The 17,407-nt window shown below is 43.6% G+C and overlaps 1 protein-coding gene across 2 annotated transcripts in view; it reads right to left on the minus strand.

The window, feature by feature from the left end:
• Positions 1-9,832, minus strand: part of Sgcd (sarcoglycan, delta (dystrophin-associated glycoprotein)) — a 1,018,375-nt gene extending 1,008,543 nt beyond the window's left edge. For both annotated transcript variants that reach the window (XM_006533307.4, XM_006533306.4), the window contains exon 1: positions 8,694-9,832. The gene's annotated coding sequence lies outside the window, so the exon portion shown is untranslated. The remainder of the gene's footprint in view (positions 1-8,693) is intronic.
• Between the last annotated feature and the right edge of the window lie 7,575 nt (positions 9,833-17,407).

Below are 17,407 nucleotides of genomic sequence, written 5' to 3' on the forward strand. Positions count from 1 at the left end.
AATCAATGAAAATAATATACTGTCAAACTGAAGCTAATTACTGACTAGAAGAATGCTGTCACTCATAGGTATTAAATAGCATTTGATTCTAACACTGCTTCCATCCCTACCTTGTTAGGTGACCCTGAACAATGAAGAGGGGACTCCATTTTGGGGTTTCCCTTTCTCCTTCCACCTGCAGAAGTCTACAGCATGGGTTGACAATGCATTCTAAAATACAGATCTTATGGCTTTCATCTGAAATCTCCTCCACAGCCCCATGTATTAGTAGATAAGCCCCAAGAACATAGTTCCATTGGTAGGTACTGGTACCTCTAAGAGGAGGGACCCACTTCAAGCAAGTTAAATCATTAGGATGTGCCTACAATGGAGAAATGAAAAGCCTGTCTTCTTTCACATCGTGGTCCTGAGGGGAGCGTCTTTGCTGTATCATCTGACCTCCACTACAGGTTCAAAAGTCAAAGGGCCAACCAGTCATGAACTAAAACTTCAGAAACCATAAGCCAAAATAACCTTTAGCTTCTTGTAAGTACGTTTTCTCGGGTAGTTTGTCACAGTGATTAAAAACTAACTAACATAGTCATACCAACAACTTCTTAGGTCGTGGGGCAATAAACTGGACTAGAATGCATAATATGAGATTATGATGCCCTAGTCATGGTAAATATTTGCTGACTTTTCATTATATCTCTAGAGGTATGTCTATTGTTGAGAGAACACAGATGGAAAGTTGACAGAGTACATAACCCACTCTAAAGACACTAGTCAACTTTTCTGGGGATGGGTGTGTATTAAACAAAATAAAACAGGTTTCACGATATATGTCACAGTTGTCTGAAAGTCATGGGAGGAGGCAGACTCCTGGCTCCTTTAAAGATGATTGGTAGATTTCTGGGAAATCAGAGCGGTACTAGCTAGTAACCTTGGAAAACTTAAACATTTTGGAGTTAAATGTTTGGCTTCTGGTTAGAGCAGTGAGGAGTAAACACGAGTTAACTTTCTCCAGCCTGGAGGAAAAATCTATCTGGGCTCTTTCTTTCATGCTTACTACTCCAACTCAAGAGAGTTTATTTTCTGGGACAAAGGTAAAGATAAGGGATGCCAAGACTCCTCTGTGCTGTCATTCGACTTTACCATCACAACAATTTCTTTCGATTAGTTATAGTATTTGATATATACTAATCTATCTTCTCTCTCTCTCTCTCTCTCTCTCTCTCTCTCTCTCTCTCTCTCAGGGTGGGGCTACACATGTGCATACATAGGTCAATGTGTGATATCATCCTTTATTTCTCCATCTTACCCTTTGATATAACATCTTCTCTACCTGACCTACAGGCTAGAGTGATCAGCCGACAAAACCACTTATCTGTCTGTTGACTCTCTGAATGTTAGGGTTTCAGATAAACTTCACCATGTCTGGCTTTTATATGGATGCTAGAGTTCTGAACTTGATCTGAGCTTGTGCTTATGCCTCAAGCACTTTACCAAGTGAGCCATCTCCTCAGCCTCTATATGGTGGTTTGTTAATCCTCATACACATACTTACAAAATTATGTTGCTTGGCATGTGGAATGAAAAGAAAAATAGACACAAAGAGCTCAGAACCATGTTGGCAGACAAAGTACTCAAGAAGTGGCAGAATCACCAACAGTGGAAGCTGCAGCAGCTGGTGCTGACAGAGCAGGTAAAATTTATCTTCAGTGCCCGCTAAAAGGCCTCTGCAAAGAAGTGGGGTAAAATGCTAGGTCCAGATGGTTGTAATATTCCACTTAGGAAACTTTACATTTCCACATAAGACGAGAGAGAATGCTAAATTAAATCCAGAAGAATTAGCCTTTAGTGAATGGAAGGATGTTAGTAAACTATCTATGCAGGGGAGTAAAGAATTTTTTTTTCTGTTGGTGGGGATGCAGAAAGGTGACAACCCCTTGCAGTTAACCCTTATGTATAAAATCAAAAAGAGCACTGAAACTTAAGATTGATTAGGGTGGGAAGGCAAGGAGAATTTCTTCATGTGCCTCTTCCCCTTGAATAATTCCAGTCCACTTAACTTTCTGTGAGTTAGGTAGAGAACCTTTTGGGATGCAGAGGAAGTTTTGGGTTGAGATATTTCCTCTGCCTTGTCAGCACTAATTATAATGTTTTCAGGGGATCATTCACAATATATCACATCAATGATCTATGTCTTACTGTCTCCATAATATTGTGATAAAGATCTGTGTGTTAACAAATGTCCCAACACACTGCACACACTTCTGTGTCTGAGGATGCATTGAAGCATATTCACTTAGTCATACTCCACAGCATCCTACAGGTAGAGAGAAAGGTTCCAAGTACCTGCTTCTCATCTAAGACCAGATACCAGGAGCTTGACCAAGAATAGCCACAAATCCACTGTTCAAGCATCACACACATGCCAGGAGCTTGACCAAGAATAGCCACAAATCCACTGTTCAAGCATCACACACATGCCATAATGGGAAGGTCCCTGTCCCTGTTCTTTTCTTGTACATTATGACTCCAAACAACCATATAAGGTCTCACTAACATATCATCTGCCAAAAAGGTCTCCCATGAGCCTCTTCAACATTTGAAGTCTACAGTGGGAAAGCCTTTTGGAGCTGCTTTGCTTAATCCTTTTTCCAGAGAATAGTATCTCAGAATTTTGCAGGGAGCAGGCTGTATGGGCTGCAGCTTTCACATGCATAGTCAGTGCAAGTAAGCAGCTGGCCATAGATGTGTTAGTCCTTTTCAGTTTTCCTGGGATAGCAGCCAGGAAACACCAACTCTCACACTAAGTCTGAGGCTACCTTGCTGAGCAGCCTCAGGCAAGCCCCTTTTCTTCCCCGAACCTCAGGGATTTTTTTTTTCCTTTCTCCATCTTGCTGTTAAGACCAGTTCATCTCTAAACTTCACTATCATTCCAGAATTCTATTAATTTCAAAAACTTTCTAGCTCAGAAACAAAAGTGTCTTTCTGAGAAACTAATTAAAAGTACAGATAAAATCACATTAACTTATAAATCAGAATGTCCCTTCTAATTACATCTTAAGCAACATCAAAATGGAACTTGCCCAAAGCTACCACAGTAGTTAATCACCAGCTACTGATGTTATTGTTCCCACCCCTCACCCATTCCTACCTACCTCTGATTCTTCTAGGTAAATAAGATTGTCTCCTGGAATACATTGCATGTGGATTCCCATTGTTCATATTGTTCTTCTTTTAGTGGTAAAGGACAAGAGACACTTCTTTTTCTAGGCCACATAGAATTAGCTCAAATTCACTTAGCCATTCAAATATTTTTTAACACCTTCTGCATGCCAGACATGGCTCTGAAGCTGCCAGAACAACTTCCAATAAGTAGGTAAGTAAATTTTATATAGAGAGTCAGCATCAGATACAAAGAAATAAAATATACTACCATTTCAATGCATACTATTTTGTAGACATTTAACACAATCCTGGGAGGAATTGTAGGAGAGCTTCCCAAATAAGGAGTATTCTTGCTTTAATATTTCAGCCAAGAAATAACAGTAGGGGACTAATCCCTGAAAACTCTTGGGAACTCAAAGCAACTATCTGGAGACAATTTAACCACTTAACTAGAATCCAAACATCTCAAACGATCGCCGCTGTTCTATTGGCCAGTCCACACTATAGGTTTTATGAAAATGCAAATCAGCACTTAGCCTTAAAAATTAAGGAAGATGCAATCATTTGTATCAGAGCCACAGAAGGTAGGTGAGTTTAGACAGAAGGATGTAAGCTCAGAGTTTTAGGATGTACATAACTCAGACAAGTTGCTTACGGTCTTTGCTGGCACTTTTATCCTGGGTTAACTAGAGCCTGCCAAGTGACTGATGTCCACCTGGATCCTGACAGTTCTAGCTAGAGGGAAGATCAGACCTTCGCTGGGTGCCTTGGCCATGTAGGAGGGTAAAGCTCGGCAGCCTGAAATTGTCTCAACTTCCAGACAAAATGAAGTTTTGTTGAAATTAAATAAACAAGCCAACATAGTACTATCAAGTAAGCTGAAGATGGGCTTTGTCCCAAGTTGTCCACACTTGAGTATCAGCCAAAGCCATGCATGTCTCTCAGTATCAGCCATGGCCGTGAATGTCTCTCAGCATTTTCATCTTTGAAACAGGAAAATGAATGCCAGCATATTAAGGATGCAGACATTGTAAATATAAATGATTCTCTGCTTTGCATTCTATTCACAAATGACTACAGTTATCCAAAAGACATGAACCACATGGTCACTTATCACAGCCACCCAAGGCTCAATTACCACCCTTGAATAAGAGGTCAGGGTTAAAAGCAACAGATTCAAAAGATAAATTTGGACCTGAAAAGGGAGAGATGACAAAATAGTTTGTCGGACAAGATGTCTGGCACCTTTGGCCATATTTCAATGGAACAGAAAAGATGTTGAGGTCACCGAGAAAGCAATTTAAGTGGGCCAGAGAGAGACAGAGTGTGGATGACAGCTCCTTTTACCTGCAGAGTGAGGCTGCGATCTGCTCAGAGGGAACGGGAAAGCTGTTGATGGATGCTTCTCTCTCAAAGCATCATTACACAAACTGATACTTCTAACCCGGTGCTACCTCAGACCTGCTCTTGATATCATTTTGGATAAAATATGAATATAAATGCCAACACTGATATAAGCTTTCCAAGCAGGTAAACGGAGACAAACACAAATGTAACAAAGACCCACATGTTTGGGGCACTTCTCAAAGAGCTGTCACTGATATTTTTAAGTGAGTCAGTCTGTTTCCTTATGTGGTTGATCAGTCCACCAGCTACATAGAGTCCACTGTTTTGTGTATTTAAATTTTCTGAAGGCAGGAGGGCTTGAGGTTCTCCTGAAGCTGTCTGGAAGGGCTCCACATTGTGTGAATCCAAGAGCTTCAAATAACTGGGGCAAATGGTACTGTGCAGATGTAGGCTTGGGGCATGGACTAAAAATACAGATTTCTGGGCTCTCTGCCCTAATGTTTTAATTCAGTGAGCCTCTAGGAGGGTCCAGGAACTTACTTATATTTTGACTAAGAGGCATATATGACCTTGGTGCTCAGCGCTACACATAGTCATTACTGGCAAGCTAGAGAGACTGGAAACTCTAAAAACTTGGGTTCAAGTCTCCATTTGGCAATAGATGGCTATGGGTTTTCTGGGCATATCCTACCTCAGTTTTTTCATGGACTTTTCATCTAGGAGTACTTGGCTTAAGTCAAAGAAACCTGGCCTCAAACGTCAGCCATTCTGCCTTCTAGCTGAACTACAGATAAAGATATGTTTCTCTGGGAAAAGTTACATAATGTCCCAGAGTCCTCCACCATGAAATGCAAATGGTAATAACAGTGTCCATGGTGTTGTTTTTGGTGGTGATGGTGGTGGTGGTGGTTTTGAGAGTTTTTGTTTTTGTTTTTGTTTTGTTTTGTTTGTTTTCTTTTGTTTTTGTTGTTGTCGTTGTTGTTTTTGCATATAAAGAATGGCCAGAATGAGTCAGACTCTGCTGAATATCCAGTATCCCTTAGTTGCAAACACCCCGGCAAGGTCAATCAGAGGAGCTGCTCTGCTGTCCTCCGGAGTTCCTGTGATTAATGAGGTTCATGGAAAGGTAACCCTGGCTGAGTGCTTCCTTGGGTTTGTCCTTATAGCCAGAGATATTCCCAAGAAATTAGCTTTTCTGAGGGAGGGTATGATACAAGAAAGATGTCTTAATTGCATCTCCCAGGAGCAAATTAGAGAGAAGTGTTAGAGGTCTATGCCACAGTTTTTTCAAAGGATAGTCCAGTGATGACCCTTTTCAGAATCAACTAGGTGACTCACTAAATTTGAACATCCCAGTCTCCACTTGAGCACGGACCCACAGGAGTGGTTCCCATCACTTGCAGAGGCTCCACTCTCTCTGAGTAAAGGGCCGATCATCAGTGATGGAGATAGGCTGTCAGATAAGATTCTAGCACTTCCATTCTCCTGTCCCGTGCGTTTTCTTTCTTCTGGGAAGAGGGACTCAGTAAAGACAAAGGCACTTGCATTTTCTGTGCATTTACCAAGAATCTAGTTTCCTCATAACTTGGATGTTCTTTCTGCAGCTATGTTCTAACACAATATATTATTTCAAAATTATCCATATATTCCCCAGGGAAATGTACTAACCAAGGCTGGTTACTAAAGGATCTGGGTTATGCTACCTTCCTTAAAATGGTAGTGTGGTTAATATAAATGGGATACAAAAAACACGAGTGGCCACTCCCTATGTCTCCTCCATTCTCTCACCTGGATGTTCCACACTGCATGTTCCCATTCTATTCTTTTCTCCTTTACCTTCTTATCTTCCATTCTTGCGTTGCATTTCCTTCCCCCTTCCTTGTCTTTATTTCTAATAATTGGTCCTGCCATCCTATGGGATTGCCTGTGTTCTCTCAATCTCTGTCTCTATATCTGCCCCGCTTCTCTTGCACTTATATCTGCTCTCCTGGCTCTCTCATTATCACTATCTTTCTATCTAGATCTCTCTGGTTTTCCTTCTGACTATACCTGTGTCTCCTTATCACACACAATACCTCACTGCCCTTTCATCCTTTTGACACCCCAGACAGGGCCAGGCTCCAGGTCAAACATGGAAGCCCCTGTGTCCCTGAGAAGACATGGGTCCCATGCTAATCAGCAAGCATATGCTAAAAGTCAAGCCTGAGACCTCATTATTTAATCCGTATGAGCAATCCCCTGCCAGAGACCTAGAGTGTGGAGGGCTTTCACCTGTTGGGAAACTAAACTTCAACTAGCTGCTGAAATTCAGATGTAGTTACAGAGGCAGCAAGGGCAAAGAGCCCTAAAGCCAAGACTCTCTTCAGGAGGGGAATTATGGGCCCCTGTGCTAATGTTTGAGGGCTCTTTTGTATTTTGGAATGCCTCCCACTTTATTCTAGGGTTCAAATGTCTCATTAAAACCCGGTGGCAGAGGCCATTAAATGTGTATTAAGGTGAGTTTTCCTTCTCAAATCTCCATCAGTTTCAAAGCCAGCCAGCCAGCTAACATCCTCAGAACACAAGTCAAATAAAACCAGAGAGCCTGGTAGGGATGCAGGCTCTGAATGATGCCCCCTCCAGACACATAGGCGTATATGCACCCTGCCATCCTCCTCCTCTCTGACTTCCACCCTCACCTTTCACTCTAACAGTTGGCCTTTTTAGAGTTTATCTTCCCGGCTGTAAGGGTATCCCAGGTGGTCAACTCTACACTATATGAGGGCAAACTGAGATTAAGCTGTTGCATACCTTCAGCAGATGCTGCTGTGGGGTACTAACAGCACTTTCTTTACACTGGGAAAACCAGAAGGATGGTGGGTTAAGGAGAAAAGTGCAAGTGCAAACATACCCTAGCCCAAGTCTAGGCAGCAGGGATGCAGAGATGCTCACATGTATAGTCTCTCATTCTCTCTATGTGTGTGTCTCTCTCTGTCTCTCTCTGTCTCTCTCTCTCTCTGTCTCTCTCTCTCTCCCTCTCCCTCCTTCCCTCCCTCCCCCTCCCTTGATTTCCTCTAATTTCTTCTACCCAACATGATCCGTCCACACACTCACTTGTACACACCACGCATACATCCACACCTGCCCGTGTCTACTTTTCAGAATAAAAGTTTGAGAGAGGCAGGTAAAGAATGAACTCCAGCAAAGCTCCTGGTACTCTTGAAATGCTCCCTTCCTATCAGTGGAGTAAAGAGCAGCAAAACTAAGATTTGGCTGGCAGCCCAGCCTAGGGAAGGAGAATACCCATCACCAGGGACCAAGGGAGAAAGCCGGGGCTCAGGTCCAAGGACCACACAAGTCCACGTAGTCCAGCTGAAAGGCCCCTCAGTTGCTAGTATGTTGAAACCTCAGGCATATACACAAAGGAGCCGCTGTTTTCCTCCAGGAGGCATTTGGATGCCTCCCACAGCCCAAATTGGGCTGGAACTCAGAAATCCCATTTTCTTGCCCACGTTCAGATGCTATCATGCAAGTGGTAGAGCCAGCCAAGGCCCCTTGGGAGAGCGAGTGGTTCCCCTCCAGGAACCCAACTACAAGAAGCATGCTTAAGCCACCTGTTGTTGGACTAGGTCGGCCCGCCCTGTAGCAGCCTGCTGCAAACCTTCATCATGTTATAAGTACCCTGGTTGCTCGACTCAGCAAGAAATACATTGCACTCATGTCTCTTCCTCCAGCCACCTCTTCTGATAGGTCTAAGCCTCCTTCCTCATCTTCTCCCTTTCCTTTGTACCTCCAGTCTCTTTTCCCCACATTCTCTCTTAATATTCCAGCAGTAATTTCTCTTTATCGAAGTGCACTTGGCGTCTTCATAGAGACTGGGGGATGCCCATCATCTCCCAGAGCGCCCCAGCAGCAGATGATCTCCAAGCGCTTATGCAGGGTGTTTACTGAACGCGCGGGCAGGCTGAAAAGCCCCAATGGCCCGTTAGTGGGGAACAGTGGGTGACCTGTTCTCAAAAGCCCTGTTTCTCCTTGAGAAGAGTGCTCCTCCGTGGTTTTAGTAAAGAAGGCAATCAGGATAAGGAACCAATGTTTTGTTCGCCGCCAATCCCAGGATAGGTGCAAGAGATCCAACTTTCTAGCTTCTGCCCCGCATCCCTGCAAAACTGCTATTTGGGGGGAAAGGACATCACCACCAGCGGGCTACTCACCCTCAAATGTAGATGCTTCTCTTGTAGGGGTTCTCAGCAGTCTAGTGCACGCAGGGTCAGCGAAACCCTTGAGTGTCTCTCACTCCTCTCCTGGGCCGCGCTGCTTGAGCTACGCGCTCTGAGCGGGGCGGCCGAGGGCAGTGGATCCCATGGGTGGCGAGTTGGCAGAGGGCGCGCCGCCCGGCTGGGGGCGCATCGCTCCCGGGGCTGGCGCAGGCTGCAGCGGGCCGAGGGGCTCCCGGGGAAGTTGGTGGTGCTGGGAACAGACTTCGGACTTGGCGCCCGCTTCTCCCAATGTGCCCAGGCGCGTCCTCCGGGAGCGATCCGAGGACTTGGGGATGAAAGGGAATTGGGGGCTGCCGGTGCCGGCAGAGCAGCTGCAGGAGGCGTCCCTGGCCACCGCCTAGAAGCAGCACAGGGACATCGCACTGCCCGAATCTCTCAGCGTTGTCAGGAGCTGAGGGCGAGCGACCCAGCCAGACTGCCTGCTCCCCGCAAGCAGGCGCCCTTCGCTCGGAGCCTGGCTCGCTCTAGCCCGCTGCGCCGCTCGCGTCACCGGCCGGGTCCCCTCCGCTGCTTCGCCTGCTCACAGTGCTCGGCTGGGGCGAGAGGCTGAGCGTGAGGCGGCCGCGGCTCCCGCAGCATGGAGGGCGATCTGCCGGGCTCGGGCTCAGGTTCGGGCAGCAGCGGCCGCCGCCTCCCGCGCGCCCACGTGCGGGAGCCCCGGTGTGCGCGCTCCGGCTGGCGGGGCTAGAGAGAGGGAGCGAGGGCGAGCCTCGGGTGGGGGCGGCGGGGACAACCCTCACCCCCGCGCAGCCGAGGGCAAGCTGCTGAGGTTCCCGAGGGCGCGGGGCTCCTCGTCTGCAGCTCAGAGATGGGTGATGCACAGGGCTCCCTGGCTGTCCCCTCCCTTTGCAGAGAGCCAGAGTAAAGCCCAAGGGGTGTGGGGGAGGGGAGGGGCGCCCCGTTCCGGAGGATCGGCTCCGGAGCAGCTAAGAGTCTCCACCAAGGTCTCCTATGAAGGGGCCGTATTCAAGTCCCTTGGAACCCCTTCCTGTCTCTCTGAAAGAGAATGGGGTTCTGAAAAGGAGTGAAGGAGTCTGCGGGTTCCCAGGGACAGCTTGTTCCGGCTTGCCCCGCCTTCCTCCCAGAGTAAGCACTTTTCCCGTTAGCCAACAGACTCCAAGGGGCACCTCCTTCCAAACAGAAGGGAGTTGGCTTGCAAGATGGGCCTGACACCCTCCAATCAACTGGCACATAATTAGAGAGACCCCCAACTCTGAGAAGAACCTCCCAGGAACCCAAAAGTCTCTATAGATGAAAGCCAGTCCGGCATCTTCTGGCCTCTTCAAACCCTTCAGTCAGGCTCTCCTGGGCCTCTTTCCTTCAGCCATAAAATCAGGTTCTTTCCTCATAAGAGTAGAGAAGAGACACAAAACAAAACCAACCAACTGTGGAAGAATTTAAAAATTAGAAGGCAATTTCAAAAGATGGGTAATAGTTTAGTGCTAACAAGAAACATGATTAAATTAAGGAAGCCAAAGAAGGAACAGAAAATAAGACCTATAAAGAATCAAAATTAGCGAAATGAGCATTTACTGGGCAGCATGTGCTTTTTTTTAGAGACCATCTCATCTTCACCATAATGAGCAAATTCAACTCAGAGAAGACAAACGGTGTGACCCTGTCCTGTGCATTCGATTTGGTCAGACCCCAGTTTGTTTTCCTCCTGCCAACCCTCTGCTCTTCTGACACCTGCTAGAACACCATTTATGCTCAGCAAAAAAGGGAGTGAAAAGGAGAGGGGTGAGAAGGGAGAGGATGCCTCCTGAGTTTAAGAAAAGCTTTCTGGAAGACGTGGAATTTACACAGAATCCTAAAGAGATGAGGAATCAGAAGAGAGAAGTGACAAAAAGTGACAGGCAATGGGAACCAAGGTGGAATTGTGATCAGGAAAAGGAAAGCAGGAACCCTTGATTCAAGGATGGTCAGTATAGACCTTACAAGATAAACTCAAAGAGAAAACGGGGGTGGTGTGGGGGGGGGATTGCAGTCAGAGGAAACTAAGTGTAGGGTGAGGCAGCTTACTGGGTGCAGGTGGTGGAAGCCTGCTGCAAGGTGACAGGTGGAAGCAAAATAAAGTCTTCCTGTCCCTGTTGCTAGGGTCCTCTGCATAGAAAGCACCTGGCTCCCCACTGGCTAGAAGGATACAATGAGAAAGTAAGACCCAGCCCTCAGAAACAGTATTACAACTTTGCACAGCTGTGCTCTTGTGTCCGCAGTCTCTTGGGTTCACATACAGCAAGCATCACCACGGAGCTGGACAGCAAGAGCACTTTGAAAAGGTACCTAGGCTATCAACTGAAAGCAAAAGCTGGAACCAGGGAAAGAAACCCTGCTACCTCATTGGTCAGTCAGCACTGAACTCACAAAGATAGAGGAAGTTTACTTGGGGGTCTTTCCCTGGAGATAGTCTCTCCCTTTAGCAGTATGTCCCCTGCCTGAACCACTAGCAGCCACAGAACCCTCACAGGCTCTCAAACCAGACTCTCCAGCCAACCACACACCAGTTGATTTCAGATCTTCACTGACATACGCACTAGATAGATCTGAAAATCATGTCTTCCTGTGGTCCTTCCATTCGCCAGTGTTTAAAAATTTTTAATGAAGTACAGAGTATCAAACACTTCCTGTTATACTCTGTTCCTTGCTTTCTTTCATATGCACACAAACACACTGTACATATAATTTAAATTGAAATTAAAGATAAAAAAGCAATGTATCCTTAAATATGACTCAGTCTGATATTTTTCTATTTAGATTATGGGTTTTGTTTTGTTTTTAATGTTCATCATGACCTAGTTGATCCTGTCATCTAATGTACTATGATTTTTTAAAAAAAAAATCAATCTATGCTATTAATTTCTGTTGCCTTGGGTTTGGGCTATGCCTGTGTGTATTTCATCTCTTACACTGGTGAATGTGAGAATTAAAGCAACTAGAATATGAGTTCTTTGAGGGTAAAATTCAGATACATTTTAATCTTTGAAAGGCTACTCATAAATTAACAGCAGGTTTCTGTAGAAGGTGGTGGCTAAGCAAACCAGCAAGGAGAGGAGCAATCTGTGGAGTCTGGAAAAGATTAAAACTCAGAGAGAAGCCAGGCTGGGGGGAGGAGAGGACAAAGCTTGAAATGGGTGGAAAAAGATAAAGAAGCCAAGAGTTACCCCAAACTCTCCTTCACAGAATCATCCTCAATGGACTGCTAGCAGAAGGATAATAAAATCACCTGTCAAACCATTGTGTGTTCTGAACGTTCACTATAGTGTCCACTGGGAACAATTTTTCCAATAGAGCTCTCTTTTATTGCTTCACACGATTCCAAAGGTTGGGGATTTGAGTATGAAGGAAAGCAGCTGAATAGCTGGTGAGGATCCTTGGAGAAAGAAAAAAAGCCAAAAGATTGCAGAATCAAATGAGTTCGTGGATGACATTTTCAAACTACACTTCCCTGTGTTCTCCATCATCCTGGGACAAGGCTGCTGACCCAGGGAGGAAAGAATAATATCTAACTATAGGACATGAGGCAATTTCCCTCTGATTGTAGTGATCCCTGGAAAGTTATCTTTCCTGAAATCAAAATGGTTTCTTTTGAAAGCAGTGTTTCCCCTGCCATGGGACATATACCATGGGAGATTTCTTATCATTAACTAGCCCATAGAACTTTATAGTGAAGAATATGATGATTTATTCAATATCCATAAAAGTGTGACTTAAAAGTGAGTGACAGGCTCATAGATATTCACATAGAGACGTTGGAAATAGTCTGTAGCCCAGGCCCTCAGTTTTTAGTTATATTTCACATACTTTTTAGGTTTCAAGTAACCCACGCTAAGCTTGAATTTCTGACTTTCCTTTGCCCATCTTCTAAGTGCTTGGACTGTAGATATGTGCTACCACACTGTGATTATATAACAACCTACCAATTCAGCCACATTCCCAAAACACAGGGTCTTCATTTTAAAAGAATTCCTGCCAGTTTTGAGATCTTTTATCAGAAGTTTAAAAGAAAAGCAGGAAAGAGAGAAAATTATCAGCCTAGGCTTTGAGCCCTGGCTTACTGACTTAGTGTCTTGAGGGCTCCTTTTACAAGACAGTAGAGACACAGGAGTTGCTGCTTGTTATAAAGAAGAATGAGTGTGAAACGCCTCATAAGGCAGGAGTAAATAAGGTTTACTTAATATCTACTATGGGCCCTGCACTGTAGCATGTCCACATGTCATTTCATAAAATGACTCTCTTCATTTCATTCAAATCTCTATTTTAAAAAAATCCACATAGTAAAATTTTTATCTCTTTCTTTTACATATGAAAAGGGAAGCCTCATAGAAGTTAAATGACTTCAACTTTAGACCAGAATGTATCAGACATTCATAGTAAGTACCCCACTCTCTCCACCCCCCACCCCACAACTCCTTCCTTCTCATATTTTGCCTCTCAGTCACAGCAGATTTCAAGCAGCAAACTGTCTAGAAGATGGAAGATCAGACTCCTGGATAAGAAAGAGGGTTGAGATCCTAGACCTGAAGAGTCTCCCTCTTGCTAAGGCCGGGGAACCTTAGAAGGAACATTTGCTTCTTGCATCAGGGCAGAAATGCACTTAAATGCTCTGGGTACACCCTGGTGTGCAGAATGGACAAAGTAGCTAAGTGGTAGCAGTCAGTCACAAGGGAAAGCTAATACTCCTGCTGAGAGTAGCACTGGGGCAGCTTAATGGCAAGTTTTGCATAAGGATTCCTGAAAGTTAAGAGACAATAACTGAAGTTACTAGGGATAAGGAGAGGGCAATGCCAAAGCAGAGTCTTTGAAAGGGACTGAGACTTGGAAGTGAAATCATCCATTTTATAGATCTATCTATCTATCTATCTATCTATCTATCTATCTATCTATCTATCTATCTATCTATAATCTATCTGTCTGTCTGTCTGTCTAGCTATAATCTATTTGTGTGTCTATTTCCATTTTTTCCTCTTGATGTATTTACACTTGTTTTCTTTCTCACTGAAATAGTAACTCTGCCCTTAGACTCCTGTGGTTGAAGATGTCCAGAACATCAATTTCATATCTTTTAAGCTGGCTGTCTCAGAGTCCCAAGTCTTTCCTGGGAGAAGAATCATCTATACGTTGACTGAATATCAACACTGGACAACTGGAGAGTGTGAAGTCCTAGTATCAATGAGTCAGCTAGAAGCTGAGCCCCCAGAATCAGGCATAAAGTAAGAGGAGTGGGATGACTCCCATTTTTAATACACTAGGATCAGTGGTATAGATGTTACAAAAAGGTTTACACTACCTGACAGAGACAGCCAGGGAGACATTGGTTGAAAACCCTGAGGAACACAATATGTAGCCCCTTCAAGATCCCTGTCCCTACAGGCCTGATCATGTGGATCAGAATTCATGGGAACTGTTGAATACCCTGATAGGAGATAGATTTCTGAGATCAGCCATCTCAAGAATCAGTTCCACCTTACTGGCAGAGTCAAAACTGAGTTCATGTCCTCCAGCCCCAGAACCCAACTCTCATCCTGCTTCTTCAGGTTTTCATGTTTGTCTGTTAACCAGTAAATGATATGAAGAAGGAAGACACTCTTATCCTGTTATCTAAACTGAGGCACACAAGTCATATATATGTTGCTTGTCTTGACTTAATTGGCTATGTGCTGCTTCCCAATTCCTTGGTCACTTTTTCACTCTGGATTCCAGGTCAGAGTCCAAGAGGGGACCTGACTGTTGAGTCACAAGGACCCTGAAACCAGGTGACCCAGATAAGTCCCATTCACCAAAGTTAACTTCCTTGCTTGACCTCTTGTGTCAGAACATGATTGCCCAATGCAGCAGTCCACCCTGTTCCTCCTCATTTGTGTTCCCATCCTATACAAATGTTGCACAGTTTCCTGGTTCAGATCTCAAACTGGCCAACTCCCTGAGTGCTCACAAAACAAACCTTCCATTTTTAAGCTTCCGTATCTGAAGTGAGTCAGTTTTCTTGTCTTCAGCCCTGAACCCAACAATCCCAGGAGGTTTCTATATCTTCTATCTGAAGATACACTCTGTAGCTGGTTTCTGAGAAAGAGTGTTGAATGGAAATACAAAAGACCTGAATCAAACCCTGGCCTGCCCCTTGCATATTATGCAATTTGAGGCAAGGTACCTCAGTTTATCAACATCATGGGTCCATTAAGGATGTCCTGCCTCCTTTAGGAAGCTGCTCTCAGAAGCAAATGAGATAATATCTGTGAAACATCTGGCCTTAAGTCAAATCTAAAGCACTGAGTTAATGTAAAAGATTATTAGTTACACAAGAAGTCACAGGTAGGCAATAGCTGTAGCACTTAGGTTAGCTATGAAGATATCAATTTCAACCATGCTCTTCAGAGTAGGAAGAAATTACACTGTGAGAAATGTAATGAATGTGAAATATTCTTATTCTATTTTTATGAGGCATGATTCAATGAAAAAGGCCAGTGTAGCTCCAATGTGAGGGACTGGAAAATATGAGAGCCCTCTGAAGACTTAATGTTAGAGGTATCAATATAGTAATAGCAATAACAATAAATATGTGAACACCCTGTTCCAGGTACAATTCACTGCTCTCCATACAGGAACTCATTAAATTCATATAACCTTATCTATTGTGTCCCAATTTTGTCTCTATTCTAAAAGCTGAAGAAAATGAAGCAAGTTAAGTTAATAATTTGCTCAGTCCCAAAAGTAGTAAGTAGCCCAGACCTAGTTACTGTGATTAAAAGCTCTTTCCTTCAACCCAAAACTAATTCATAGATATAATATTCTGTATTTTACATTCTTAGAGGAAACACATAAGAAAGTCCCAGGATTCTGTGGTAAATGTGTGCTGTCTACAGAAAAGCTGTAACAATCAAAAGTAACCAATCAGAAATCTCTGGGATTTTGTTGCATGACATTTTTACATTGGCTATGGATGTTCACTAAGTGAAACTTAGCTAAATCCTGGCACACTTTTTAAAACAACTAAAACAATGACTGTGCCAACTATGTCAGTATGTTGGTGAAGATGTCAAGCAGAGGTGCTACTGCTTGTGGAACTACAAAATGAGTATTTCTTTTGGGGGAAAGAGCTTTATCAGTGTCTTAGAAAGCTAAGCAAAGTCATGGCATGTGCTTGGGAAAAAAAACCTGAACTCCCAGGTGTTTGCACAGTTCGTTTGAAGTTATCTTCAGACAGAAACCTGCAGTCAAATGTTTAGGATGGTTTTATTCACAATTGTCCCAAACTTACAAACTAAAATGTACTCCAACAAGCGAATGGATAAGCAGCAATAATTCCAGACAGCATACACATGGTATCCAGTTATCAAAAGCAATGAGCAATAAGCTGACAACATGGCTCAGTGGCTAAGAGCACTGGCTACTCTTCCAGAGGTCCCAGGTTCAATTTCTAGCACTGACATGATAGTTCACAGTTGACTATAATTCGAGTTCCAGGGGAACTGACACTCTCACACAAACATAAATGCAGGCATAACACCAATATACATAATATTTTAAAATGTATATATAAAAGCAATGAGCTTTCAACACAAAAGCATGCATAAATCTTAACTACATGCTGATAAAGGAGGAAAATTACAAACTACAACATACTGTATAACCCCAACTATGTCACATTCTGGGGGGAAAATTTTCAAGCTATGTATGTTAGACTGACTGGTAGTTCTCAGGAAGAGAACTGAATGGTGAAGCTCAGAGGACATTTGAGATAATGAAACTATTCAGTATGGTGTTGTAATAATCCATAACTGGCAATACAGATTGCTATCAAAATCTAGAGAGCCTTGGAGCACAAGATGAGATCTTAACACATGTAAAATATTCAAATAATTTATATAGATAGTTGTGCCTTAACAAGGAACTGTCCATACCCTAAAAATGAGCAATGCATTGTGATTTCTTCCAAAGAATGCACTGTGTAAAGAGGATGTAAAAAAAACCCACAAACTTCATACTTGAAAAACTCTACCAATGACAGGTGATCAAGGTTAGCGTCATGCATAGTAAGCCATGTGCTTGGACTCTTGGTGTGATATGACAGAAGGGTCAAGTGGCCTCTACTGTCTTTGTCCTAGGATTCCATAGCTTCTGTATGGTTACAAAGAACACAGGGAAGTCCCGGCGATGGATAATGCTGTGAAGAAATTTTCCCTCAGATAACGAATGTTCTTTTGGAAGGAAACTCATTAAGATACTATATGTTTGCAAGGGGGAGAAACATTCCATCCTAAAGGAAAACTCAATAGCTACAGGAAATCCCTGAAAATGATGAGATTCACAAAGTCCCTACCTTCCCAAACATATATAAGCAATAAAGACTGCTGAAGGACACTCTCAGACAAACTGTATAGAAGACTATCACATATCTTGAAATGCCTGGATGAAATAGACCAGCCTAGCTCTCTAGAAAAGGTTCAAACTAACTAAACTGCCTAGAAAAGATATTATCCAACCTGGTGACCTACCTTCAAGCTGTGCAGTGTGTTCCAGGTTTCTAGCTTTTCATGGTGGGCCTTGGTGCTATAACTCTGTTTGAACCATTTCTGTTCCTATAACTAACCCATTGTCCATACTGCTACAAGTAATTCCAATAGAACATATTTGTTCACTATGTTGAGCTT

The sequence above is a fragment of the Mus musculus genome, chromosome 11 (genome assembly GCF_000001635.26).
Source record: "Mus musculus strain C57BL/6J chromosome 11, GRCm38.p6 C57BL/6J".
Taxonomy (NCBI): domain Eukaryota; kingdom Metazoa; phylum Chordata; class Mammalia; order Rodentia; family Muridae; genus Mus; species Mus musculus.